Genomic DNA, 27,726 nt, shown 5'->3' with positions numbered 1-27,726 from the left:
TCACCTCATTGTAGGTTTGTGTTATTTCTCTCTTAGAGCATTCAGAATGGATTTCTTATTTGGCTATGAACCTTAGGTTTCTTCTGAAGTTGTTGTTTTATTTAGCATTTATACTGCTTGTTAAATATATTTGCATTCTCTATATATTCCCTGAGAATTATATTCTTCATTTCACCTCTGTTTCTTCTGTATTATCTGCTTTCCACTTTCTCTGGTTTTGTTTTGCTGCTGTATATCTGAGACATAGATAGTTCAGTGTTAAGAGCATGGGGCCAGGGGCAGTGGCTCATGCCTCTAATCCCAGCACTTTGGGAGGCCAAGGCGGGTGGATCACGTGAGGTCAGGAGTTCAAGAGCAGCTTGACGATCTTGGTGAAACCCCATCTCTACTAAAATAAAAAAATTAGCGGGGCGTGGTGGCTCATGCCTATAATCGCAGCTAACTGGGAGGCTGAGGAAGAAGAATCGCTTGAACCCAGGAGGCAAAGGTTGCAGTGAGCTGAGATAGTGCCATTGAACTCCAGCCTGGGCAAAAAGATTAAAACTGTGTCAAAAAAAAAAAAAAAAAAAAAAAGCTTGAGCTCTGGAAACTTCCTCTCAGTTTGTTGTACTAGATTGTTTAGTAATTGGTCTGCCTTTTACTAGACATTCTGTTCTCTGTACCTCAGTGTCCTCATCCATAACATAGCAATATAAAAGTGCCCATTTTATAGCGTGACATGAGAATTAAATGAAGTAATACACATGAAAGACTTAGAACACACAAACCCTCAATGCATATCAGCTACCACTGTTATTACCACTTTCTTGAAATGGAAGTTAAGTTAATTTATTTTCACTCTTGTGTTTCATGAATTTAGCCAATGTTACAAGTTTTCCTCCAAGTATGATTTTAAGCTATTTTCCACTGTTTTGGATATGTACTTCTTTTGTTTTTATTTATTTTCAAATAGTATGTGACTATTATTTTGATTTCCTCTTTAATCCAAGCCTGCATTTAAAGAGTGTCCTCGGGTTCCTTTCAATCTTGAGGTGAAGAAATAACTTACAGAACACTCTTTATGTCCTTTTGTGAATTTAATTTCATTATGATCAATGAATGTGACCTACATGGTTTGTGTTCTCTGACAAATGTTATCTATTGCAGTCAAAAACTACCATTTCAGCCAGGCGAGTTGGCTCAGGTCTTTAATCCCAGCAGTTTGGGAAGCTTAGGCAGTGGAGTTCGAGACCATTCTGGGAAACATGGCAAAACCCTGTCTCTACAAAAAATACAAAAATTAGCTGCATATGGTGGCATGCACCTGTAATCCGAGCCTCTTAGGAGGCTGAGTCAGGAGATCCCTTGTCTAAAAAACAAACAAACAAACAAAACAAAACAAAACATACCATGTGTTTAACTCAGGATTCTATAAATCAGTAGTTTGAGTGTTCCTCAGCCAGGCTCACGCATGCACCTGAGTCAACTTCTAAGTTAACACTGCATAAAATAGAACTCACGCATCATTGTCAACTGCAGCAGCTGGGTCCTGTGGTGGGGTGGGACCCTCCACTTGGAACTCTGCCCCACTTTGTCTTATTCTCCAGCAGGTCACATGCTCACGAAGTCATAGCAGTCACAATGGCCCAAGAGACTGAACAGAGGTGTGCATTCTGTCAGATAAAACAAGTCACAATGCCAGCTTTCAAGGGATGGGGGAATAGACTTCAGCTCTTGAAGAAATAAGGGGCTACAATGTCACATTGTCAAGAGTGAAGGATTTGGTCACTTCTGCAATCTCCCACAGAAAATAATTCTTGAGCTGTCATATGTAGTCTATATTTTGTTCTTCATCTTAGTTTCTCAGTGCTTTTTAATGCATGTTTGAAAACTATATTAGTTTCCTCAGGCTGCTGTAACAAAGTACCAGAAACTGGGTGGCTTCAAACAACAGAGATTAATTCTCTCACAGTTCTAGAGAATAGAAATCTGAAATCAAGGTGTCAGCAGGGCCATGCTCTCCCTAAAACCTCTAGAGAAGAATTCTTCCTTGTCTCTTCCTAGCCTCAGTTTCCAGCAATCTTTGACATCCCCTGGCTTGTATCACTCCAGTTTTTGCCTCCATCTTAACATGGCAGTTTTCCCTCTGGGTGTGTCTGTGTCCAAAGTTTCTTCTGTTTTTTAGGAAAGAAATCATTGCATTAAGGCCCACCCTAATCTAATGTGGTCTCAACTTGATTATATCTGCAAAGATCCTGTTGGTCAATAAAGTCATGTTCATAGGTGGTGGGTGTTAGGACTTGAACATATTTTTGGGATGGGAGGGCACACGATTCAACCCACAAAAAAAGCCATGCATTTTTTTCTGGTCTTTGTGATATAAAAATTATGTGTGCATGAATATTTACAGAATTTTGTATTTCAAAAGCTTTGTATCTTTTCATTTTATGTCAATGTCTCTGTCACTTTTGGAAAGTAAATGATGTTCTTCATCCTATCGCATTCATCCTCCTCCACGGCCATTCACTAGTCCTTATTTAAAAAAAAATCAAAACCTCAGTTTCCATGATCTATCTGCAACCCCATCCCTGAAGTTTATGCATCCTTCCCTCTAGTATCCCAACTCCAGCAATACCTTGTCCTGAGGGAAACTTCAATTCATAAGCCCATGAATTTCTATCACCTTATCACACACCTCATGTTCCCATTTTTTCCTCCATACCCAATCCATAGTGCATTATAACCACAACCTTTTATATATCCTGAGTTCTCATTCCATTATCTCTCTTGCTCTTGTGGCAAAACTCTTATCCTTATTAAATGCAAATTTTTATCACAAATTTGTTGGGCATGGTGGCTCATGCCTGTAATCCCAGCACTTCTGGGGGCTGAGATGGGTGGATCTCCTGAGATCAGGAGTTCGAGAACAGCCTTGTCAACATGGTGAAATCCCATCTCTACTAAAAATACAAAAATTAGCGGGGCATGGTGGTGGGTACTTGTAACTCCAGCTCCTCAGGAGGCTGAGACAGGAGAATCACTTGAACCCAGGAGGCAGAGCTTGCAGTGAGCTGAGACCTCATCATTGCACTCCAGCGTGGGCAACAAGAGCAAAAATCTGTCTCAAAAAATCTAAATAAACAACAAAAGCAAGAAAATGTATCAAAAACTTACCTGAGCAGTGGCTGGAGAAAAAAACACGCAATTGTGCTACCTGGCCTTCCTCTAAATTTCAGGCCACAGACAATGTGCTAATTCTCACTGCTTCCAGGCAATCTCCCTTCTAGCTCATGATCTTGCTTCCCCTTTCACTGAGAAAATAAAATCAATCAGGAAAAATATTCCACTTTCTACCATGAAATCTAGCAAATTTCTTGCACTGAATCCCCATATGCCTTCATGTCACCATGGCTGGGCTGTGCCTCTTTCTAACTGTAATCCCCTCAGCTTGTGCCCAAGATCCCATCTCTTCTTGCCTAGTCAAGTAATCTATTCCTGCTGCTGCCCCTTCAATTCTCCAGCATTACCAGCATCACTCTCTTTCAGTGCATTTCCATCAACTTAGGAACTTGGTTAACATCTCCAGTCTTGGCAGGCATGGAATGGTATTTGATTCCATTAGCCTTCCTAGCTACCCTCCCTCTTTTCACTTCTGTTCTTGACCACAAGTTGTCAAAAGACACTGCCTCAGTTTCTCTCCTCCAATTCTTTTAAAATTCACTCCATTCATGCTTCCCACAACCTCCACATCATCTTGTCTGGCACACACATTTCCCCATAGCTGCTCTAGTTAAGATTACATTGCCAAATCCAGCAGTCAGTTTTCAGCATCTCTCATCTTACTTGACCAACCAATAGCATATGACACCACTTGTATCATTAGTGTGGATGATTGTCTTCATTAGTATAATGCAGCATTGTCTCAATTAGTATAATTATATTAATATGCATTAATATAAATTCTATTAATATTATTCACTATAAAGCCATTTGGGAGGTTATGATTCTACTACCACTCATACAGTTTTTGTTTTCCTGGTGTTTCTAAATGCTTTTTTGGTACATTATATATAGTTATTATTTCTCCAAGTTTTTAGTGTTTCAAATATGCTCTATAATGTATGGAGTCTACTTTTTCCAGATTCCACCTTCCTGGATACCCCCATCTTTATCCTTCCTTGAGGACTGATGATCATCTTGGCCTGATTACAGTCTGGTTCAGTCTCCTGGGAGTTCGTTTTGCTGTGATCCAGCAAAAAAATCCAGGGTTGAATTTCCCACTCCCTAGATGCTAAGTCTTCCTCTTTCTTAAATTATTACCTCATTTGCTGCAGCAAGTAATCAAGTAACAGCATGAGGGTTACTTCTCCTGCACTTAAGAGTACATAAAGAGTACATAGGAAGTACATTTTCTGAATCCCAGTATTTTTCCACTTAGGCAATTTATAGTTTGCATAACTATTACTAGGTCTAAGTTGACAATCATTTTATTTCAGAATTTTAAACAAAAATATGAATTGATGGGGAGAATAATGGATGCATATTGCTGAAGGTGCACATTAGTGAGCTGGAAGATTAGGCAAGGGATTATTCCAGAGAGTAATGCAAGAAGATGGCACATTAGGATATACGATGGATATATGATGGATATTAGGAGACATGAAAGAAGGAACCAACATATGGATAATAAGAGTATCACAAGGGAGAGAATATACAATAATGGGGAGGAAAACCTCCAAAGAAAAAGTAAAATAAAATATCCCAGAGCTGGAGGAGAGATTTGAGATTCTTATTGAAATGTCCTGCTGAGTGCTTAGCAGGAAGAAAAAACTCATCAAATTAAATTATGGTAAAATTTCAGCTGATAAAGAAAAAATCCTAAATGCCTCAAGAAAAAAAGTAAAACCCAAATATTACCTATTAGAAATTGAAGAATTAGTTTGGTGTCATAGTATTCATCAGTAATAAAAACTAAAAGAGAGAGAGGTAATGTTTCAAAGTTATGAAAAACTGTAAATTGTGACTAAGTATTATATGCCCAGGCAAGCCAACATTTGCTGTGAGGGAAGAATGAAGACATAAGACAAAAGGACGTAAGGAACTTACCAACTTCAGACTGTCTGAAAAAACTTCTTAAGAATACCGTCCAGAAAAATAAATAAATTCATGTTAGAGGAAGATGTACAGCATGTACCACAAGCAAGAATACACAGTAAATCTTGAGGTTAAATCTAAATAATTGTTATATGTGAGGAAAAAAGAAAATTTAGTGTTAAGATACTAGAAGACATAAATATGGGAGATGAGAGGGGAAGAAAGGAAGAAAGCTTATTCAAAACATTTTTCTGGGCCAGGCCTGGTGGCTCATGCCTGTAATCGCAGCACTTTCTGAGGAGAAGGTGGGAGGATCACGGGGTCAGGAGATTGAGACCATCCTGGCTAACACGGTGAAAACCCATCTCTACTAAAAATACAAAAAATTAGCCGGGCGTGGTGGCAGGCACCTGTAGTACCAGCTACTCGGGAGGCTAAGACAGGAGAATGGCGTGATCCTGGGAGTCGGAGCTTGCCGTGAGCCAAGATCGTGCCATTGCACTCCAGCCTGGGCAAAAGAGCAAGAGACTCTGTCTGAAAAAAAAAAAAAAAAAAGAAAAAAATAAGGAAAAATCATTTCTGGCCAGACATGATGGCTTGTGCCTGTAATCTCAACATTTTTTCAGTCCAAGGTGGGAGGATTGTTTGAACACAGATTTTTCAGACCAGCCTAGGCAACACAGTGAGACTCTATAAGAAAATTTTTAAAAATCAATTAGGCATGGTGGTGCACACCTGTAGTTCCAGTTACTTGGGTCACTGTGGTGAGAGGATTACTCATGCCCAGGAAGCTGAGGCTGCAGTAAGCAAAAGAGCAAGACCATGCATCAAAACAAACAAAAACCAAAACAACGAACAGAAAACATTTTTTTTTAATTTTGAAAGATGATATCAACACTGATGAACTCTAATAAACTTTTAATTGAGGAATTTTATCACTTATATTTCTAAAACATCATATTATGTTGCTATAAATGTGTGCGCAACTTTCTTTTTCATATAATGACTTCTTTTCCTCTGGGTAGATACCCAGTAGTGAGATTGTTGCATCAAATGGTAGTTCTACTTTTAGTTCTTTAAGGAATTACCACACTGTTTTCCATAATGGTTGCAGTAGTTTACATTCCCAGCAGAAATGTGAAAGTGTTCCCTTTTCAGCACATCCCCACCAACATCTATTATTTTTAAAATTTGTTTATTATGGCCATTCTTGCAGCTATAAGGTGGTATTGCATTGTGTTTCTGATTTGCATTTCCCTGATCATTCATGATGTTGAGCATTTTTTCATATGTTTGTTGGCTATTTGTATATTTTCTTTGTAGAATTTTCTATTCATGTCCTTAGCCCATTTTTTGATGGGATTCTTCATGTTTTTCTTGCTAATTTGTTTGAGTTCCTTCTAGATTCTGGATATTCATCCTTTTTCAGACGTATGGATTGTGGAGATTTTCTACCCCTTTGTGGGTTGTCAGTTTAATCTGCTCAGTGTTGCTTTTGCTGTGCAGAAACTTTTTACTTAAGTTAAGTCTCACCTATTTATCATTTTTTCTATTGAATTTGCTTTTAGGTTCTTGGTAATCAAGTCTTTGCCTAAGCTAAAGTTTTGAAGGGTTTTTCTGATGTTATCTTCTAGAATTTTTCTGGTTTCAAGTTTTAAGTTTTTGATCCATCTTGAGTTGATTTTTGTATAAGGTGAGAGATGAGGATCCATTCACATTCTTCTACATGTGGCTTGCCAATTACAGCAGCAATATTTGTTTGAATAGGGTGCCTTTATTTTTTTGCGAAGAAGTCTCGCTCTGTCACCCAGGCTGGAGTGCAGTGGTGGGATCTTGGCTCACTGCAGGCTCTGACTCCTTCGTTCAATCCATTCTCCTGCCTCAGCCTCCGGAGTAGCTGGGAATACAGTCCCCCTCCACCACACCAGTCTAATTTTTTTGTATTTTTAGTAGAGATGGGGTTTCAAAGTGTTAGCCAGGATGGTCTCCATTTCCTGACCTTGTGATCCACCTACCTCGGCCTCCCAACGTGCTGAGATTACAGGCGTGAGCTACCGCGCCCAGCCTGAATAGGGGGTCTTTTCCTTACTTTATGTTTTTGTTTGTTTTGTCAAATATCAGTTGGCTGTAAGTATTTGAATTTATTTCTTGTTTCTGTCTTCTGTTCCATTGGTCTTTGGGTCTATTTTTATGCCAGTACCATGCTGTTCAGGTGACTATAGGCTTATGGTATAGTTTGAAGTCAGGTAATGTGATGCCTCCAGATTTGTTCTTTTTGATTAGTCTTGCTTTGGCTCTGCGGGCTTTTCTTTGGTTCCATACGAATTTTAGAATTGTCTTTTCTAGTTCTGGGAACAGTGATGGTGGTATTTTGATGGAACTTGCATTGAATTCGTAAACAGCTTTTGGCAGTATGGTCATTTTTACAATGTTGATTTACCCATTCATGAACATAGGATGTGTTTCCATTTGTTTGTGTCATCTATGATTTCTTTCAACAGTGTTTTATAGTTTTCCTTGTAGAGGTCTTTCATCTCCTTGGTTAGAAATATTCTTAAGTATTTTTTTTTTTTTTTGCAGCTATTGTAAAAGGGATTGAGTTCTTGATTTCATTCTTAGCTTGGTTGCTGTTGGTGTACAGCAGAGGTATGATTTGTGTACATTAATTTTGTATCCTGAAACTTTGCTGAATTCATTTATGAGTTCTAGAAGCTTTTTGAAGGAGTCTTTAGGGTTTTCTAGGTATATGATCATATCATCAGCAAACAGCAGCAGTTTGACTTTCTCTTTACTGATTCAATCCTTTCTTTCCCTCCTTTTATTTGATTGAGGTTGTTGTTGTTCATTTTCTTTCCTTTAGAGCAGTGATTTTCAGGGGGATATTGTTGAGTGTTCTGAATGGATGACTTCTTTGTTGAGAGAATTAATTTACAGATGCAATATGTTTAGCATTCCTTACCTCTGAATACTAAACTCATATCCCAGTCACTGGAGCAAGCAAAGATCACTCACACAATTCAAAAGAGTTTTAGGGAGGCTATTTCCTTCCTCTTTGAGGGTCACTGTTCTACTTTTTCATTTTCTTTTTCTTTTTTCAGACATAAAATCTCATACTGTCACACAAGCTGGAGTACAGTGGCACCATCATAGCCCACTACACCCTGAACCTTCCAGGCTCAAGCCATCCTCCCACCTTAGCTGCTTGATCACCTAGGATTACAGGCCAGTGTCACTGTTCTATAGTTGGGAAATAGGAGCAGCTCCTAGATCAATTATACAAGCACTTTCTCTTTGGTTCCTAACACACCCATTTAAGTGTGTATTTTCAGACTAAAGACAAGCTCTTAGATTAGGTAAAAGTAACATTGAAAAATAACTATAATAATAAAGAGTATAAAAATAACAAGGTAAAAATGCTAATTTTAGGAAAAAGTGAAAAAATGAATACTAGATGAAATCGAATGAAAAGAAAGCAGGTAGAGTCGGCACTGAAAGTAAACTCAAGGTGAAAATACAAAGTACTTAAAATGTTAATGAAATTTTTGGTCCATCAAGAAGATATTACCATTATGAAACTTACACAGGGTCAGCATCACTAAATTTTAAAATCCAAAATATTCCACAATCTGAAACTTTTGGAATGTGAACATGACACCAAAAGAGGAAACTTCCACACCTGAAATATTTGCTTTCTTCCTCTTCTTTTCATTAATTGATTTTTCTTTGGTCATGCGATGAAGGCAATCTTTGCTTCTGATGGTTCAATGCACACAAACATTGTATACAGACCTTGTGAACAAAATTAATCAAATAATTCTATAAAATTAATTTCAGGGAAAGTATATAAGGTGTATAGGAAACACAAATGAATTTTGCTTTTAGACTTGGGTCTCACCCTCAAGATATCTCATTGTGCATATGCAAGTATTGCAAAATCTGAAAAAAATAAAAAATCTGAAACTCTTCTGGTCCCAAGTGTTGCAGATAAGGAACAGGCCACCTCCATACCTAATAACACGACTTTCAAAAAGTAAAGCCCCTTGTATACCTAATAACACAACTTTTGAAAAATGAAGTAGGCTGGGTGCGGTGGTTCATGCCTGTAATCCCAGCACTTTGTGAGGCAGAGGAGGGCAGATCACAAGGTCAGGAGATGGAGACCATCCTGACTAACAGGGTGAAACCCTGCCTCTACTAAAAATACAAAAAAATTAGCCTGGCATGGTGGAGGGCTCCTGTAGTCCCAGCTACTCGGGAGGCTGAGGCAGGAGAATGGCGTGAACCTGGGAGGTGGAGCTTGCAGTAAGTTGAGATGGGGCCACTGCACTCCAGCCTGGGTAACAGAGTGAGACTCAGTCTCAAAAAAAAAATTAAATAAATAAATAAAGCAAATGCTATAGAGAGGAAAATGACAAATTTACCATTATAGACTTTTTTTTTCTTTTTCTTTTTCTTTCTTTCTTCTTTTTTTTTTTTGAGACAGAGTCTTGCTCTGTCACCCAGGCTGGAGTGCAGTGGCACGATCTCGGCTCACTGAAACCTCCGCCTCCCGGGTTCACACGATTCTCTTGTCTCAGCCTCCCAAGTAGCTGAGACTACATGTGCTTGCCACCATGCCTGGCTAATTTTTGTACTTTTAGTAGAGACGGAGTTTCACCATCCTGGCCAGGCTAGTCTTGAACTCCTCACCGCATGATCTACCCACTTCGGCCTCCCAAAGTACTGGGATTACAGGCTTGAACCACCATGCCCTGCCTGGGAGCCTTTTTGACATGAACTTCTCAATCATTGACAGATGCATAATGAAAAAATCTAAGTAAGCACAAATAAGCACGTAGGAAATTTAAATAGAAACAATTAACAAGTCTGGCGAAAATATAAATGTATGCATATCCTTCTGATAGAGAACACACATTGTTTTCCAATAGACACAGATGTCACAAAAATTAACCTTGTATTAGGTCAAAAATAAAAATGTTCCTGAACTCGTTTTTTAAAATTCAAGTATGTCAAATTAAATGAAGTAATCCTTCAACTTAGAGCAATATATAAGAACATCAAACATGTAAACATCAAAAGACAGAGATAAGCCAAAAGAATTGCATTGTCCATTTATGTGCCTTAAGTTGCAATGTCAAGCTATAGTTGGATATAATTCAACCATTTCCTGCCCATTGCCTAGAGGTGGGGGTCTTCACTTCCCTCTCTATTCTAGGACTGGAACTGCCTCACGAACCCTACAGCTTGAGGATGAGTGGAAAACGGAATGCCAGCCAGATATTCCAAGCATAGCCTCTGCCAGCAGGACCAGGTGACCATTCTTAGGATAGAGATTGTTCTCACCCATTATCAGGGCTTTCCTCCAGGCTAAAACTGTGGGTCTCTAACAGAATTCTTATTCAATTTTCTTACCCCATTAGGGTACCCAAAATTTTCTTTAATAGGAATCTTAAATTTTTTAAATTTTCTTTATTATTATACTTTAAGTTGTAGGGTACATGTGCACAATGTGCAGGTTTGTTACATATGTATACATGTGCCATGTTGGTGTGCTGCACGCATTTAGCATTAAGTATATCTCCTAATGCTCTCCCTCCCCCTTCCCCCCACCCCAAAACAGACCCCGGTGTGTTATGTTCCCCTTCCTGTGTCCATGTGTTCTCATTGTTCAATTCCCACCTATGAGTGAGAACATGCAGTGTTTGGTTTTTTGTCCTTGCTATAGTTTGCTGAGAATGATGGTTTCCAGCTTTATCCATCTCCCTAAAAAAGACATGAACTCATCATTTATTATGGCTGCATAGTATTCCATGGTGCATATGTGCCACATTTTCTTAATCCAGTCTATCATTGTTGGACATTTGAGTTGGTTCCAAGTCTTTGCTATTGTGAATAGTGCCGCAATAAACATATGTGTGCATGTGTCTTTATAGCAGCATGATTTATAATTCTTTGGGTATATACCCAGTAATGCGATGGCTGGGTCAAGTGTTATTTCTAGTTCTAGATCCCTGAGGAATCTCCACACTGACTTCCACAATGGTTGAACTAGTTTATAGTCCCACCAACAGTGTAAAAGTGTTCTTATTTCTCCACATCCTCTCCAGCACCTGTTGTTTCCTGACTTTTTAATGATCTTAAATCTTAAATGCAATAACATAAAGTAAAATAAAGCCTAAGTCCCAACAAGGGGAAATTTTCAAAAAGAATCTGAAATCTTCCCGCGTTTTCTTGTTATGTTGTAATGAGTACTCCTGTAATTCCGCTGTTAAGGATTCAGACAATGGTTGTTAATTCATTCTGCTTCTTCTGAGACTAGGAAACAAATTACAGGGCTATGTTATATCGCAAGTGTTAGATTATGCGGAGTGTTCATCAACAGAAACAAAACATGATGGTGGGCGGGGATGGAAATATTTAAGTGAATTTTAATTGAAAACTTTCGTGGTTTTAACATTAAAAGACATGCCTATAAAATAAGAACCTATTAAAGTCTTCACTAAAATGATAAAGTGCTCATTTCCAAGGAGTAAAATATTGAAACTTTTTCTTTTCGTCGTTGATAGTGATTTATTTAACATTTCAGTACTTTATCGTTATTATGATTGTCATTATTTTAGACGAATGCACGGGAGTCAAAGGAGTTCCAAATGCACGGAAGTCAAAGGCTACCTTCACCCTGGTAGCCTTGCGAATGGCCACTGCTGCGCTCAGGGCTTTCTGGGGATTGTAGTCCATAGGCCTCCTTGCGCATGTGCCGTGGTACCAGACGCTAGCTGAGGGCGACATTGTTTGGGATGCTGGGGTGAGTTCCGCCTGGACCGCGCCCCTCTCGGAAGTATAGCCAGGAATAGGGGTGTAGGATGTGCAGCTTTGACCCGTCCCTGTGGACTGAAGTAGGAGGAGTGGAAGAGGGTACTAGTGACCAATGATAAGGCCTCGTGGATGGGGTAGGCTGGGGAAGTTCAGCGGCCCCTACCTACCCGGGATGGGATGGAAAGCGCTTGGGCTCGGTTTGGGGAGCAGCCCTGGGTTTGACAAAACGTGCATCTTCACGATTCGTGACAGCGACTTGCGCTGTGTCACCTTGGGTCGAGTCTTAGCGTCAGTCTTGGAATGTGCATCTCTCAATGAGGGCAGAGGGGCGCTGGCTCAGGGTTTGGGAGTAACGGCTGGGGCTGTGCCTCCCTGAATGGGATGAGGGATTGGCTTAAGCAGCATGTCTCTGGAGAGAGAGGATGGCTTTGGCTATTCTCGCTCAATTTGGTGGGGACGATTCTGGCTCAGCACCGCTAGGTTCTTGGATGGGGAGTTGTCTTGGGTCTGAACTCTGGATTTTGGCAGCTCCGACTCCATTGGGGCATTTCTGACTTCAGGGCAGAGTTTCCGGCTTCTGACAATAAAGAAACAACTCAGACTGTAATAACTCTGGAGTTTAATGTCACTGAATACATATTGAAAAGAACTGCCCCAGGCCTGGCGCGGTGTCTCACTCCTGTTATCCCAGCACTTTGGGTGGATCACGTGGTCAGGACATCGAGACCATCCTGGCTAACACGGTGAAACCCCGTCTCTACTGAAAAAAAAATTACAAAAAATTAGCCGGGCATCGTGGCAGGCACCTGTAGTCCCAGCTACTCGGGAGGCTGTGGCAGGAGAATGGTGTGAACCCGGGAAGCTGAGTTTGCAGTGAGCCGAGATGGCGCCACTGCACTCCAGCCTGGGCGACAGAGAGAGACTCCGTCTCAAAAAAAAAAAAAAAAAGAAAGAAAAGTAAAGAACTGCCCCAAATTATTAACCCCATTCTCACCTCACATGCTGTGAGCCAGGGAGGAAGGAATTTGAGTATTATAAAGCACATGAGCAAATGTAAGTTGTTAAATTACACTCAACAAGTTTGAAGTTTGAACGCTCTCTGTATATTTGATAAAGTTAGAGATTTAGTGTTAATTATTTTAGGTGCAATAGCAGCATTTATTACATTTCTGATCGTGTTTCTGGACAATTGCAGTTCCAGATTCAGCTGCACTTTTCCTCTAGGTCTTCATTCCCTGAAGAGGTTGATATGGGCATCTGGTCTCATTCGTGATGTATTCCTCAGATCAGAGTAGTTGTCAGGTTGAGGGATGAGAAAGGCATTTGTGTGAGAGAGCTGTGGGGACTTTGGCAGATAGGGAAAAAAACAAGAGTCCTGAGGTGCCATGTGTCCCATGCCTTTGGCTCCCCTCCTTTTCCATCCTGCTGTCTGCCCTGAAAGGCCGCCATTGCCTTCTGGCCTTGCTTGTCTTTGGCCAATGGGAAGTCTCAAAAGGAAAGTTTGGAGAGAAGAAGAAGTGTGAGTTGTAGGATCTTGTCCCCCAGTTCTCTCTCTGCAGGATTGTCACAGATTAGCTGCCATTCTAAACAACAGGTCATGGTTTGGGTGGCCCTGGCCACACAGTCCTCTCAGTTACAGGCTCCAGGGACTGCTCCCTCCCCTTACCTCTTAAGGCCCAGGTATTATAATGGCACCTCCCTGTCACTTCCCAGGATAGAGCCTTACCCACTCTGATTTCCTTACCCCCAGCCAACACCATTGTAAGCCGTCTGTTTATTAAACTCCCCTCAAATTTGAATGTGCCATCTGGTTCCTGCCACGGCCCATAGTTGATACAGGCAGGGAGTGTCTGAAGCCAGAAATTCAGGAAACCAAACCCTCAACCGTATATGTGTGACTGCAAGTGTGTGGATGTGTGCTTGAAAATAAAGCTGTCCCATTATTGGCTCTTAAGTGAGAACAGGTACTGGAAGTAGAGGGTGAGTTTATGTCTTTGCACGTGTATCTAATGTGTAATATCCAAGTCAGTTCTATTTGTGCTTTTGTTAATATTAAGAAACATTGATTGAGTGCTTGTTAAATGGTAAGATTCTTAGCAAGTACAGAGGATAAAAGACTACAGTTTTTTTGTTTTTTTTTTTAGGATTTGTAGTTTTTTGACAGGGGAAAGGAGGAGTGTTTCCTTGGTAGGTTTTAACTATTGTAAAATGATGTAATTCATGCTGTATTAATAAGTTGAACATTCCTTATTTTGGCCTTTGTTGGAGCCCAAGATAAGAAGTGATTAATGATGTCTCTTAAAGGTAGTAAAGGAGAGAAAAAGAGTCCAAGGATTTACCAAAGAGACATTTCATATTCTACTAACCTGTTTCTATAACCCTGTGAGCTGCAATTCAAAGGGTAGCCAGCAGACCAGTGCCAATAAATGATATTGGTCTGTGACTAGATAATTTGAGAACTTGATTGTAGATGTTTAAAATTTTGTCTTATTGATTAATGTAATAATAACAATTGGGCTTTAATTTGCATACCTTCTGAATTTCCTTTTTCCAGTAATTTATTTTTACTGTATCTTACCAAAATATCAATCTGTGACAGACTGAATGTAACGGTAATAATAATATAATAACTACTCCTTTATCACAGATAGTGTGAGAAGGACTATCTGAGAAGGCATAAATGTGGTTTTTGGCTTTTATTTTTTAATCTTTGGAGTTTCCACACTGCTTTATATGGCAATTTTATACAGTAAATTTCTCCACAAAGGTGAGAGGCAATTGTGTTTACAGGGTTTATCAGATGGAATCTCAACAAAAAATAAACATAACACTCAAAATGGGTAATTTGAGAAGAGCTTAATAAAGGGACAACCTATAAAGTTGTAGGCAGGCTGTGGTAATCAACAAAGGGTATTGCAATATTTCAGAGTTAGTGATAGCAGGGTAACTTACTGCCTTTAGGACTGAAGGGCTAAGGGAGGAGGCAGTCGCTAAAATGTGAAGAAAGATTTATGGGATGACAGCTGCCTGATGGTGGCCATGACCTTTGGTCAATGGATATGGAACATAGCCATTCCACAGCAAACTCTAGGGAAAAACCTGGGGGAATAAATATTCTGACTTCACTCTTCCCCCTTCCCTGGATCTCTTGCTGGCTTTCCCCATTGGCTAAACCCAACTGGAAGCTAATTGGCAAGGGAATCCACTGATATAAGCAGAACAGGAAGGGACTTTAGTGTATATGAAGTGGCAAGCTTAGAAGGTCTCTCTGTCTACTTTGGTCTACGTGCAGGCTGAGAACTTGTATAGTTCAGTATACCATGAGCATTTCCAGAGAAGACGATGTGTCTTATATGTCATAGGTGTGTCATCAATATTTGCAAAAGCAGAGGATAGAATGGCTGCTGGAGAGATAGTTTAGGAAGCCAAGAGTCAAGGTGTAGATGTTTTAAAATTTGTATTATTGATTAACATAATAATAAAAATTGGGATTTAATTTGTATATCTTGGCTAATCACAAATTCTTTAGGCCACAGGCCTGGCCATACAAGATCAAGTCTTGCATGTGAAGGTGGAAATAGAAGAAGACCCCTGTCATCCTGAGATTGCTTTCTTTTTTTTTCTTTTTTTTTTTTTTTGAGACAAAGTCTGTCTCTGTTGTCCAGGCTGGAGTGCAGTGGTGCAAGCACAGCTCACTGCAGCCTCTGCCTCCCAGGTTCAAGTGATTGTCCTGCCTCACTCTCCTGAGTAGCTGGGATTACAGGTGCCTGCCACCAAGCCCAGCTAATTTTGTATTTTTAGTAGAGACAGTGTTTCAGCATGTTGGCCAGGCTGGTCTAGAACTCCTGGCCTCAAGTGATCCACCTGTCTCGGGTTCCCAAAATGCTGGGGATTACAGGCGTGAGCCACCATGCCCAGCCCTGAGATTGCTCCCTTACTCAGCAATTCTGAGCCTTTTTTCCAGCGTAATTCAGATGTAGGTTATGTCAGTTCATTCACAAGTCTGAGAAAAGGAAAAGAATGTGCAGGTTTTGAGCCAAAAGCTTGAGGAGAGAGATAGGAGTTACACAGTGGTCTGAGATTGAGGGACTGGGGACAAATCTAGGGAAGTCTTGAGGAGATGGGAGTGCAGTCTTTTCAGAACAAGAAGAGACGATATCTAGGGGGAGAAGGAATTATGAGAAATTTGTACAGATAAGGAAGGAACCAATGTTCATTTATAACTTGTTGAATCCATGATCTCATGGATTCTTTCTTCTTTGCAGTTCTGCTTTTCCAGAATCCTGCCCTTTCCAAAAGGAAGATGGTATGATTAAGTTCCAGGTAAGTTAAGGGTTTCTTTCTCTTTAAATATACTGTTCATTCTGAGGAACCAGACACTTCTGTTTTCTGAAAGGAGGTCAGCATTTTTTGAGTGACTACTATGTATTAGGTACTTCATCTTGCTCATAATGATTTTGTGAGGCAGGTGGTTTGACTCCCTTTATAGAAGTGAAGAAACAAACTCACAGATTTCAAGATGTGTACTTTGGTGCTACTCTAAGTGTGGTTCATGCACCAGTACCAGTCCATGAACTGCTTATCACTACCCCATATGGAAAAAAGAATCAAGAGAAAGTTCAGAAATTTTTATAGCAATTTGGTGTTGCCACAGCATCTGAGTGCATGGGCAGCATATACATGACTATACTATAAATGTCACTGGTCTCGTTCAGTAAGTAACAAGATTTGAATGGGTATGTATTGGTCAGAGTTCAACCAGCAAGGCAGAACCAGTAAGACATATATATTAAGAGATTTATCATAAGGAATTGACTTAGATGATTATGGGGGCTAACTATGCAAGTCCAAAATCCACATGGCAGTCCCTCAGGAAGGATGGCCAGAACTCTTAGACACAGACTAAAGCCGCTGTCTATGGGTGGAATTTCTCCCCCTCCCAGGGAAGCCCCAGCTCTGTTCATAAGACCTTTCAGTTTTTTGAATCAGACATACTCAGATTACTTAGAATAATCTCCCTTAAAGTCAACTGATTATGGACTTTAATCACATCTACAAATTATCTTCACAGCAATACCTAGATTAGTGTTTGATTCAATAACTGAGGACTGTAGCTTAGCCAAGTTGTCACATTAAAAAGACCATCACAGTGTGGGGGAAGGATTTTCTTTTAATCATGAAAAAAATTAATTATGAAAATACACAAAAAGAACAAATGGTTTTATGAGGCTCCATTTGTAGTGCCCTTCATGCAGTTTCAACGATTAACTTTTTGCCAAAGAGATTTGCTTAATCTCTTTTTCAGATTTTTCTTTCCCAGAGTATTTTAAAGAGGCATGTTATTTTACACTGTATTGGTTTTTCTCTGAGCACATCACTTTTGTATAGTACCTTATTATATATGCAACTAAAATGAATGAGCTCACACTTTTATCCTTCTGCCTGGAAACGATCTTGCCCAAGTCCAAGATTCATTAGGTACATTTTCTATCTTCTAAATTACAGCAACATTTTACCAAGTGTTCACCACTACATCACCCAGGTCACCATTTTTCCAGCCTCCTGTAACACTGTCCTCAATGGCTATGGCCTGGATCTAAAGCCAATGCCATGAATATTTGGTAGCACTCTGCTTGTTTTGGTTAGCTTGGGTGTGTCCCCATAGTGAAGACAGAGGGACAAGAGAGCAAGTGAACTCATGAGATCTCTCAAGGCCCAGGTTAGAAATGGCACATTCTCACTTCTGCTTCATTTTGGTAGCCAGAGCAAGTTACATTGCCAAGTCAAAACTAAAGGGGTAAGAAAACACACTCTGGTCCTTTAGTGGGATTGGTGAGCATGGAAGAGGATATTTCTAAACAGCGATCTAATTTACCACATTCTCTATGTATTTCAGTATATATTTCTGTAAAAATTGACTAATGAGATAATCAATAATTATTTGGTATTATCTAATACCCAGACAATAACCAAATTTCCCTGATTATCTCAAAAAAATTTTTAACAGTTGGTTTGTCCAAATGGAATCTTACCAAGGTCTATACTATCTTATAGTTGGCTGTTGTGTCTCATAATCTCTTTTAATCTAGAGAAATCTGCCCCTCTACTTTATTCTCTCCTGCTATCGACTTGTTGTAGAAACCAAGTTTGGTGTCCTGTGTTCTTTCCTACATTTGGAATGCATTTGTTTGCTTCCTTTTCATGTGTTTCAATGTGTTACTCTATCCACAGTATTTCTTGTAAGTGGAAGCACCAGATGCTTGAATCGATTCAGGTTCAAGATTTTATAAGAATACTTCATAGATGGTTATACAAGAATGCTTCAGAGAGGAAAATATTTATAGATTTTTGCAAGTGTTTATTCGTTGAAAAATTTGGTTTCTTAATATTTTGGGGCTGTCCTTGTATCTGCATCCTATGACAATCGCTGCCTAGGCTTCCTACAAGGCATCCATCCAGCTACAAGGGTGGTGGTGAAGTGAGTGTTTTGTTTTCCCAGGCTCTATAGTTGAAGCAGAGAAGGTAGAATGGGGTGTAGCCTGGGTGAACCTCTATCCTTAACCCCTTCTCCCTACATTTGAACACCCCAAGTAGACTTCAGGGTATCAGTATTTCCTGAATGATTAACTCCAATTCAATTTTGTTGCCTCGCACAGAAGAAGGCATACAGTAGTGTTACTGAGAGAGTGATGCTATTAGGACAACCGTGCTGACTCCCCTAGATTTTGTTTTTAATCATTGTCAGATTTTGGTAATTGGACAATTGTTAGGAACATATTCTTTGTGAAGTCCTTTGTAACGGCTTACAACTTTCGTTTGAAAGCTCTGCATTATTTAGAGATGCAGAGTCTATTGAGAGAACATATCTGTAAATACTTAACTCTGAGCAGTGTGATATATGCAATATGCAATATGCAATATTTACATAAAATAGAAATATTTTATGTAAAAATTGGTTTCTTGATTAGGAGAGGGTTATTAATATCCGATTATTCCCCACATCCTTTTATTTTGAGAAATTTCAATTTATCAGGAAAATGAAAGAATAGCATAATGTGTAATCTTCACCTAGATTCACCAATTGTTAACAATCACCCACAAACATATGCATAATATACATATATACACACATATCTATATTTTATTTTGATGACCCAGTTGGGGATAAATTGCAGGCATGATTATAATTCATCCCTAAATATTTCAGCTTGTATCTCCTAAGAGTAAGAGCATTTTCCTACATTTCCACATTACTGCTAACATACTCAAGAAATTTCACATTGATACCACCATTTTTTAATACCTAGTTGATATCCAAGTGTTCTTAATTATCCTAATAATCTCCCTTTTCTCTATTGTGTTTTTTGAATCTAGGAGCCAGGCTTTTAGTTACCCTGTCTTCTTAGATCCTTTTAACATGATAAAAATAGATTAATCTGCCATGAAAAAGTGAAAATACCAAATCTTGGTGTGTGATGAGAAATGAAATGATGGAACAGTACTAGACTTGTGTATCGGCACAAAACCTTAGTATAGATTTATCTGTGCCTATTTCCTGGGCCGTATTTTATAATTTGATTAATATTGTCCTTTGGGAATCCCTGATACAATAGGATTAATGTCCTTATGAGAGAGCCTCAACAGAACTTTCTCTCATTCTCCCTCTGCCATGTAAGGACATAGTGAGAGGACAGCTGTCTACAAGCCAAGAGAAGAAACCTGAATGAAACCTATCTTGGTGGTACTTGATCTTAGACTTTCCAACCTCCAGAACAGTAAGAAATTAGTTTATTTTGTTTAACCTAATCAGACTGTGGTATTTTATTAAGGCAGCCCAAACAGACTAAGACCAGTCATTTGTGTGGATGATTGGCATGGCATATGGTTGATGTTTTAGGAAAAGGTGACATTCAAGGACATGGCTGTTGTCTTCACCAAGGAAGAGTTGGCTCTATTGGATAAACCCCAGATAAACCTGTACCAAGATGTGATGCTGAAAAACTTCAGGAAACTCATCTCAGTGGGAGAGTAACTGAGCATCAGACCACTGGGCCTGTGTCCTGAAATCATCATTTCAAACCAGATAGAAAACTCCAGTTAGATCACAAAGAGAAACTTTGACCACTGGAAAGAAAACTCCTAAGAGATGCATGTGCAGGTTAGAACCCTGCAGTTAATGAGTTTTTACAGATCAATGTGAGGATCTGGTCCCTTGTGATGGGTTTGTGAGGGAGCTCTCCCAAAATCTCATACACCTGGCCTGTGGGCATTCAATGCAGTTAGTAATCCCTCCTTCCCCTAATCACATATTTAGGCTCTCATTCTTTCCTCATATTTCTCAGAATGAGACTTATAAAATTCACACATCATCAAGAGCCTTGATCTATGGGTTGCTTCTGCAGAAAAATCAATGTTTATCAAATGTTTTGGATAAACCAGTGTTAAAGGAACCAAGGGAGAACTTTGGTTTGGTTGGCAGTTACAATAGCCAACACTTACTGGTACATAGTAAGTGTAATCTAAGTGTTGGCTTATTAGATTACTTTTTGATAAATATCTAACCTCGTTTTCATTTCTCAGAGGTTCATATACAGTTATGTGTTACCTAAGTTTAGTTTATGAGATAGAGATATGGTTTGGCTATATCCCTACCCAAGTCTCAATTTGAATTGTAGCTCCCATAATTCCCACATGTTGTAGGAGGGACCTGGTAGGAGGTAACTGAATCATGGGGAAGGAGTCTTTCTCTTGCTGTTCTTATGAAAGTGACTAAGTCCCATGAGATTTGATGGTTTTATAAATTGGTGTTCTCCTGCACAGGATTTCTCTTTGCCTGCCGCCATGTAGGATGTCCCTTTGCTCTTCCTTCACCTTCTGACATGATTGTGAGGCTGCCACAGCCACATGGAACTATGAGTCAATTAAACCTCTTTCCTTTATAAATTACCCAGTCTTGGGTATGGCTTTATTAGAAACATGAGAATGGACTAATACAGATAGTTACTGTTATTATCCCCATTTTATGGACGTATTACTCTGTTTTCACACTGCTGATAAAGACATACCCGAGACTGGGCAATTTACAAAAGATAGAGATGTATTGGGCTTACAGTTCCTCATCCCTGGGGAGGCCTCATAGTCATGGTGGAAGGTGAAAGGCACATCTCACATGGTGGCAGAAAAGAGAAAAGAGCTTGTGCAGGGAAACGCCCCCCACTTTTTTTTGAAAGAGTCTGACTCTGTAGCCAGGCTGCAGTACAGTGGTGCTATCTTGGCTCACTGCAACCTCCAACTCCCAAGTTTAGGCAATTCTCCTGCCTTAGCCAACCCAGTATCTGGGAATACAGGCATGCACCACAATGCCCAGCTAATTTTTGTATTTTTTAGTAAAGACGGAGTTTCCCCATGTTGGCCAGGATTGTCTCAATCTCTTGACCTCGTGATCAACCCACTTTGGCCTCCCAAAGTGCTGGGATTACAGGTGTGAGCCACTGCGCCCATTCAGAATCTCCCTTTTAAAAACCACCAGATCTCATGAGACTCATTCACTATCATGAGAACAACACAGGAAAGACCCGCCCCCATAATTCAATCGCCTCCTACCGGGTTCCTCCCATGACACATGGGAATTGTGGAAGTTACAATTCAAGATGAGATTTGAGTGGGGACAAAGCCAAGCCATATTATCCCATCCCAGCCCCTCCCAAATCTTATGTCCTTACATTCCAAAACCAATCATGCCTCCCAACAGTCCCACAAAGTCTTAACTCATTTCAGCATTAACTCAAAAGTCTGCAGTCCAGTGTCTCATCTGAGACAAGCCAAGTCTCTTCCATCTATGAGCCTGTAAAATAAAAAAAAAAAACAATATATTTACTTCCTAGATACAGTGCAGGTACAGGCATTGTGGAAATGCAGCTGTTCCAAATGGGAGAAATTGGCCATAACAAAGGGGATACAGGCCTCATGCAAGTCTGAGATCCAACGGTGCAGTCAAATCTTAAAGCTCGATAGTGATCTCCTTTGACTCTATGTCTTGCATCCTGGTCATGCTGATGTAAGAGATAGGTTTCCATGGTCTTGGGCAGCTCCATCCCTGTGGCTCTGCAGTGTATAGTCTCCCTTCCGGCTGCTTTTGTGGGCTGGTGTTGAGTGTTTGTGGCTTTTCCAGGCACACGGTGCAAGCTGTTAGATCTAGCATTCTGGTGTCTGAAGGACAGTGGCCCTCTTCTCACAGCTCCACTAGGTTGTTCCCTGGTAGGGACTCTGTGTGGGGGCTGTGACATGTGGGAATTATGGGACATGACACCTGGGAATTATGGGAGTTACAATTCAAGACGAGATTTGGGTGGGGACACAGCCAAACCATATCAAGGGATGAAACAACTGAGTCACTGAATTAATAACTTTCCCATGATCACACAGCTTATAAGAAGAACTAGGATTTGAGCTCTCCTAATCTTGCCCTAGGTCCTGTGTTTTTAATAAATAACCTCGTGAAACCAAAGTGTAATCTGTAGACACAGGACCTTCTACATAAATCTGCATATCCCTGCAGTTGTTTCTCAAACTGCAGGATAAAACCCTCTTGGTGAGTCCTGAAATCAAATTACTGTGTCATAACTAGCAATTTTTAAAAAGCAAAAATAGATTAATAGAACAGAAAACAAAAGAATTTATCAAAGTGCATTACACATCGTATGTAAGTATCAGCTGATAAAACTTCTGTTTTAGTGAGCAGTCTGCGTTGATGTTCGTGCCTATTCCTACTGAGTCACAATGCTGATTTTATTGTGGGTTACAATCAGAACAAATGGGAAACCACTGCTTAAAGCCCATTTGGGGCAGCTCATGGTCTCCCTTTCCCTGATACTATCTTATAAACTAAAGTCACTTTCAATAAAACAACCCAGAAAGAACCTTAAACCAGAAGCAGTATCCAGTGGGACTTGACCATGATATTCATGCCATTTTGAAACCCATCGTAGGGTCCCAAAAATATGATCATCCTCTTCTGCCTCAGCCCCCTGTTTGTTATATACCACAGTCTTGTTTCCCTGGGTGCCAGGCCATTGACAGTGCCACAGTGTCTGTTCCCCATTCTCATAGACATGGCTGTTTGAGATTCTGCAATAACTTAAAAGGTCAGAACTTAAGGAAATGGATTATAGGATCTGAGTGCTCTCTATCTTTTCATGAAGACAAAGAACCTAGGGGAACATAAAAAGGATGTCTCTTAAAGCTTGTCTCAGAGGTTTACATATGCATCCCTGCACAATGCCAGGACCATGTTTCACAAAGTTTATCCCTATTTCAATCCCCATTGCCTTTTTATCCCCATCCCCTTAAGGCTCACCATGTACAGTTGTGCAGGTTTTACACAAACATACATGATAGTCCTCCATATGACAGTGATATGAAGGAAGGGAAGCCATCGGGAGATAGGACTTGCTTGTTTCTGAAACCTGTTGTGACACTTTGTGTCCCTTACTCTGCCCAACATATAAAAAACACTTCATCAATATGTATTATTTCTATACACACATATACTACATAAAATGGGAGCCTTTCCCATACCTTTTGTAGCAAGATTATTAAAGTCTTTTTATTGACTACTCTTATAGCTGAGAGGTGAATTTCTTCCTTCATAAATTTTTCCTAAGGTTTCCTTTTATTCTTTTTTGCTGCGTGGGGGTGGAAAGGGCTTGCTCTGTCACCCAGGCTGGCATACGGTGGCACAATCTTGGATCACTGCAGCCTCTGCGTCCCAGGATTAAGCAATCTTCCAAACTCAGATTTCCAAGTAGCTGGGATCATAGGCAAAACCGAGCCAATTTTTAATTTTTTTGTAGAGATGAGATCTCACCATACTGCCCAGCCTGGTCTTGATCTCCTGAGCTTGAGTGATCCTCCCACATCAGCCTCTTAAAGTGTTGCTATGACAAGCATAAGCCACTGCACCTGGCCAAGATTTCTCTTAATTTCCCTACAATACTTGATTTCTAATTGGCAGCTCAGGTTAGAATTACTGTGGATCTAAGTATTTCACATGTCAATAGAAGCGAGGGACAACTTCCCACCCCATAATATTTCATTTTCTCAAAACCTCTGGACAGGTGATTCACAAATTCTCTTTCTTCTAATGGGAGACGGGATTAAAAACAACATTTTGAATCTTCAGGAAAAGGGGTTAAATTACCTTTCTCAAGAAGTGCTTCATTGCTGGCAGATTTGGAAACAAAGGATCCAGGATTTAAGTGTGAGTCAGGATTATATCATGAACCTTAAAGAACAATGTTCCCCACATTTAGAAGATGTTTCCGCCTGTGATGAGTGGGCAGGCATTTCTCTTCAGATTTCTGAAAACGGAAACTATGTAGTAAATGCCATTATCAAACATCAAGATATCACAGCATGGCAAAGCCTGACACAGATTCTTACCCCAGAATCTTGGAGGAAAGCCAACATAATGACCGAGCCCCAGAAATCTCAGGGAAGATATAAGGGAATTTACGTGGAAGAGAAATTGTACAGACGTGCTCGGCATGATGACAGCCTCAATTGGACCTCACGTGATCATCATGAGTCCCAAGAACGTAAAGGGGAGGACCCTGATAGACACCACAACTGTGGGAAAAACTTGAGTATGAAATCAACAGTTGAACAACATCATGCGGCCCATGTTTTACCACAGCCTTTCACATGTAATAACTGTGGGGTGGCCTTTGCAGATGATACAGATCCTCGTGTCCATCACAGCACTCACCTAGGAGAAACATCTTATAAATGTGACCAGCATGGAAAGAACTTAAGTCAGAGCCAATATCTTATCGTTCATTGTAAAACCCACTCAGGAGAGACTCCCTATGAATTCTACGAATGGCCTACAGGCTGCTAACAGAGCTCAGACCTTCCCAGATGTCAGAAATTCCCCTCAGGAGACAATCCCTACAAATGTAAAGAATGTGGCAAGGGCTTCAGGTGCAACTGTTCCCTTCACAACCATCATCGAGTCCACACAGGGGAGACGCCCTACAAATGCGACGTATGTGGGAAAGCGTTTGGATTTATGTCACTTCTTTGTATTCATCAGGGAGTACACACAGGGAAAAAGCCCTACAAATGGTGAAGAGTGTGGGAAGGGCTTTGAACAGAGCTCCAACCTTCTTATCCATCAGAGAGTCCACACTGGAGAGAAGCCTTACAAATCCAGTGAGTGTGGCAAGTGCTTGAGTTCAAGCTCCGTTCTTCAACTCCAATGGAGGTTTCACACAGGGGAGAAACTTTATAGGTGTGGTGAGTATGGAAAGGGCTTCAGCCAAAGTACGCAGCTTCACATTCACCAGAGAGTCCACACAGGGGAGAAACCATAGAAATGCAATGTGTGTGGAAAGGATTTTGCTTATAGCTCTGTTCTTCACACTGATCAGAGAGTTCACACTGGAGAAAAACCATATAAATGTGAAGTGTGTGGAAAGTGCTTTAGTTACAGTTCATATTTTCACTTCCATCAAAGTGACCACACCAGAGAGAAACCATATAAATGTGATGAGTGTGGTAAAGGCTTCAGCTGGAATTCAGATCTTCATGTTCATCTCAGAGTCCACACAGGACAGAGGCCCTATAAGTGTAAGGCATCTGGTAAGGGCTTCAGTCGTAATTCGCACCTCCTTGCCCAACAGAGAGTGCATATAGATGAGACACAATACACATATTGTGAGCATGGCAAAGACCTTCTGACTCATCAAAGACTACATGAGCAGAGAGAAACATTATAAACGTAGTAAGTCAGGGTTAAATTAGGAAAACAGAAGCCACACTGTATTCCAGATAATAGAAGCTTACTCAGCCTGTGGGAGGGCTGGGGGAGCAAAAGACAGGGACACTGCCATCGATAATGTCAGCCCACAGCACTGGAGTGTGCCAGGCAAGGCTTGTGGATTTCAAGAACTTCTGTATGCTACAATGGCAAAGTAGGTTACTCCTGACAAATGGGTGGTTTGTGGTAGTGTTTGTAGTTAGAGGTCAAATTTCCATTAAAGGGTGTGTCCAGAAAGAAAATTCTAATTGGGATGATTATGGTAAGGTCTTCAGTTTAGCCAAAGTCCTTAGATTTTTTGTAGTCCCCAACAGAACAATACTCTCTGTATGAAGAACCTTCCAAAGTGTGCTCAGAAATGAAACCGGTGCTCTTACTATGAAAGAACATTAGTACTCAGGTTTTCCATGAGATTCTCTGCACAGGCGAGAAGCTCTACAGAAGTGGCATTTGAAGGGTGTGGCAAAGGCAGTGCTGTGTTTATCACACTGGTTCTATTTCCTTCCAAATAATAAGACTCTATTTCTCAGTAACTCTTGCAGTTAAGAGTGTGCCCATGTTTGAGTTCTAGCCAATGGAGTGTGAGCAAAAGTGATACAAACCACTTTCAGGTCTAGCCATTATAAACAAACTCAGGCTTCTCTATCCCTGCCAAGGTGACCTTGGAGGCTGCTTATTCCAGACTGGGTCAATAGAAGGTCGCTAACTGATCTGTGTTGGATTTCTTTTTAGAGTAAGAAATAAAAATTCATTGTGTCTCACCACTGAGATTTTTGGTGGTTTATTTGTTACTGCAGCATTGCCTAGGCCATCCTGACTAGCATGGAGGGATTTCATAGCAATATGTTTCATTGTCATACAGAATGTCAAACATATTGTTATAGCAATATGTTTCATTGTCCACATACAGAAGCAACATCGTAATTCAGAGTTCAAAGCTTTTAGGTCTTTAAGGCTTGATGTGGCAGTGCGACCATCTAAAATGGTATGGATGGGACTTCTCCAGTGATAACCTTCATTCTTTGGTGTGTACACCAAAGAGAATTGTTCAAGATGATATAACTGTGGTAAAACTTTACTGAAAAGTACAACCCGCAGATGTAAGAAATCTCATACAATAAAGAAACCCTGTAGTGTGGGAGCTGAATAAATTTGTCAGCTCACACCTTAAATGCGATTAAAAATTAACTAGAATAGGTGTTCTGTGGTTAGTCTTAATAAAATTAATTGAATAAAACTAACATTTACTAAAGTGAGCAATAACATGTAAAAAACCAACAGTGTTCATTGCGGACTGATGCAGTCTTCTTCTCAGCAGATTTGTATAATAATGGGTTTTTAAAGGATGCTCTTTCTGTCAACTTCCTCCGAAAACAGTCATTTAATGGGAGATAATAGATTAATTCGAGAGGAGATCTCTTTGCTTTTTTTTTTGGAAACTGGGTATTGCTCTGTCACCAAGGTGGCTGGAGTGCAGTGGCCTGATCATGGCTCGCTGCTATAGCCTTGAAATCCTGGGCTCCAGTGATCCTCGTGCCTCAGCCTCCTGAGTAGCTGGGACTACAGGCATATACCACAATCTTCAGCTAATGTTTTCTTTAAAAAATTTACTTGTAGAGATGGGGTCTTGCTTTGTTTCCCAGGTTAGTCTCATTCTGGTTTCAAGTGATCCTCCTACCTCAGCTTCCCAAGGTGCAGGGATTACAAGTGTGGGCCACTGCACTCAGCCCACAATGTCTTTTATTTTTTCTTCAAAAACAATGTCTTTTTTTGTTTTAATTGATTTATAGGTTTCTTCATTTGGATCATGGTTTATTCCTAGTTTTTCCTTCATTACATTTTTCTGCCAGTTATAGTTTGTAAATAGAATAGCCATTCAAGTGCAAATAAAACCATCCCTGAAGCATCATTTTCTTACTGATAAGGTGGATAAGAGTGAAGTATTTTAAAAATTCTGTGTCAGTAGAAATGAGGAAATGAGTGTTCTTACATAAGTTGGTGGGGAAAAAAAAACAGGT

At 40.1% G+C, this 27,726-nt stretch overlaps 1 pseudogene; it reads left to right on the top strand.

Annotated features, from left to right (window-relative positions):
* The first annotated feature begins 15,980 nt into the window (after window positions 1-15,980).
* Window positions 15,981-25,983, top strand: LOC134759996 (zinc finger protein 285-like; annotated as a pseudogene).
* Window positions 25,984-27,726: the final 1,743 nt, after the last annotated feature.

The sequence above is a fragment of the Pongo abelii genome, chromosome 15 (assembly GCF_028885655.2).
Source record: "Pongo abelii isolate AG06213 chromosome 15, NHGRI_mPonAbe1-v2.0_pri, whole genome shotgun sequence".
In the NCBI taxonomy this organism is placed as follows: Eukaryota; Metazoa; Chordata; class Mammalia; order Primates; family Hominidae; genus Pongo; species Pongo abelii.
The sequence above is the reverse complement of the archived record's forward strand: the minus strand, read 5'-3'. Positions and strand labels throughout refer to the sequence as shown.